At 45.3% G+C, this 2435-nt stretch overlaps 1 non-coding gene across 1 annotated transcript; it reads right to left on the bottom strand.

Annotated features, from left to right (window-relative positions):
* Positions 1-2328: 2328 nt before the first annotated feature.
* On the bottom strand, positions 2329-2435 carry LOC123461115. The gene has a single exon (XR_006637433.1). It is a non-coding gene; the product is annotated as a U6 spliceosomal RNA (small nuclear RNA).

Below are 2435 nucleotides of genomic sequence, written 5' to 3'. Positions count from 1 at the left end.
CTCCAGCCCAAAGGCACTTGCTTTTAAAGCCTGAACATCTGGGATTCATTCTCCAGTACCCACATAAAGCCAGATGTACAAAGTGGCATATATGTCTGGAGTTCATTTGCAGTAACCTGGCATGACCATTCTCTTCCCCCCCCCTTGCTCTGTCTCAGAAACAAATATTTTTTTAAAGAAAAGAATTTCCTAATTCAGATTTCAGATAGCTACAAATGTTAAAAGTTCATAGCATAAATTGTGTTGGCTCACACCTTTAATCCCAGCACTCAGGAGGGAAAGGTAGGAGGATCATTGTGAATTAAAGGCTACTTTGGGACTACAGAGTGATTTCCAGGTTAGCCTAGACTAGAGTGAGACCCTACCTTGAAAACACTAAAAAACAAACACACAAAAAAAAAACTAGTTTGAAGGTTATATCTGAAATTGGATTAAAAAAATAAAGTTTGAACAAGAATAGTAATGTTTTGTGAGTTTGAGACAAGTCTGGGACTACAAAGTGAGTTCCAGGTCAGCCTAGGCCAGAGTGAGACCCTGCCTCAAAAAAACAAAATGAGGGCTGGAGAGATGGTTTAGTAGTTACGGCACATGCCTTTGAAGCTTTAAGGACCCAGGTTCGATTCTCTAGGTCCCACGTAAGTCAGATGCACATGGTGGCTCATGTATCTAGAGTTTTTTGCAGTGGCTAGAAGCCCCGGGGTGCCCATTCTCACTTTCTATCTCTCTCTCTCTCCCTCGCTCTGTCTGTAATACATAAATTAAAAATTTTTTAAAAAATGAAGTCAGGCATGGTGGCGCACGCCTTTAATCCCAGCACTTGGGAGGCAGAGGTAGGGGGATCACTGTGAGTTCGAGGCCACCCTGAGGCTACATAGTAAGTTCCAGGTCAGCCAGAGCTAGAGTGAGACCCTACCTCGAAAATAAATGACAGCAAAAAAAATGAGCAAACATAAATTGATGGGTACAGGGGAATCAAAGTTGGGCCATTAGGCTTTGCAGGCAAGTGTCTCAACCACTGGGCCCTCTCTTCAGCCCTTAATAACTTTTTATTGACAATTTTCATATGTAGATAGTGTATTTTCATCATTCGTCCCTCCCATTACTATTCCCTTCTCCACACCCTCATCACTGAATCCCTTCTGCTTTCCAACTAGCCCTCTGCTGGCCGGGGCCTCCCCTTCCTCCATCACCCACGAGGGCAGTGTTAACAGTCCCCAAACTGAGCAGGTCCTGCGCAAGTAGCCGCACACGCTATGAGGCCATGGATGCAACAGCCTCTTCCTGTTAGAAGACAGCCTTCTAAAACCCGTCCCAGCCTCCGGCTCTTAGATTCTTTGTGTCCCCACCCCTCTCTCTTCCATAAGTTTTCCTGAGCCTGGGAAGGGATAATATAAATGTCTCAGACTGTAGAGATGGCTCAGCGGTGAAGGCGCTTGCCTGCAAAGCCCAAGGACCCAGGTTCTATTCCCCAGGACCCACATAAGACAGATGCACAAGGGGATGTATGTGTTTGGAGTTCATTTGCAGTGGCCAGAGGCCCTGGCACACCCATTCTCTCTCTCTATCAAATAAATAAAGTTCGCAGCATCAGGAGACCTGGCATACCCATTCTCTCTCTGTCTCTTTCTCTCTCTCTCTCTCTCTCTCTCACATACACATACTTTTTTTTTTTCAAGGTAGTATCTCGCTATAGCCCACGCTGACCTGGAATTCACTATGTAGTCTCAGGGCGTCCTTGAACTCATGGTTATCCTCCTACCTCTGCCTCCCGAGTGCTGGGATTAAAGGCGTGAGCCACTGCCCCCAGCCTCTCTTTTATTTTGATGTCATGATCTTTTCCTCCTCTTATGATGGTCTTGTGTAGGTAGTGTCAGGCACTGTGAGGTCATGGATATCCAGGCCATTTTGTGTCTGGAGAGGCATGTTGTAAGGAGTCCTACCCTTCCTTTGGCTCTTACATTCTTTCTGCCATCTCTTCCACAATGGGCCCTGAGCTTTGGAAGGTATGATAGAGATATTGCAGTGCTGAGCACTCCTCTGTCCCTTCTTCTCAGCACGATGGTGCCTTCTGAGTCATCCCAAGGTCACTGCCATCTGAAAAGAGAAGCTTCTCTAACCAAAAGTTCCACTTGTATTAATGTTTTTTTTGTGTGTGTGGTAAGGTATCACTCTAGCCTACGCTGACCTGGCACTCACTCTGTAGTCCCAGGCTGGCCTTGAACTCACAGTGATCTTCCTACCTCTGCCTCACAAATGCTGAGATTAAAGGCATGTGACATAATGCCTCGCTAGTTTTATTTTATTTAATTTAGAAAATGAGCCATATTTAAGAATATGAAACGCTTTATGAATTTGCATGTCATCCTTGAGCAGGGGCCATGCTAATCTTCTCTGTATCATTCCAACTTTAGTATATGTGCTGCCGAAGCGAGCAT

The sequence above is a fragment of the Jaculus jaculus genome, chromosome 5, assembly GCF_020740685.1.
Source record: "Jaculus jaculus isolate mJacJac1 chromosome 5, mJacJac1.mat.Y.cur, whole genome shotgun sequence".
In the NCBI taxonomy this organism is placed as follows: Eukaryota; Metazoa; Chordata; class Mammalia; order Rodentia; family Dipodidae; genus Jaculus; species Jaculus jaculus.
Note: the sequence above shows the minus strand (reverse complement) of the source record. Positions and strands in the feature narration are given on the sequence as shown.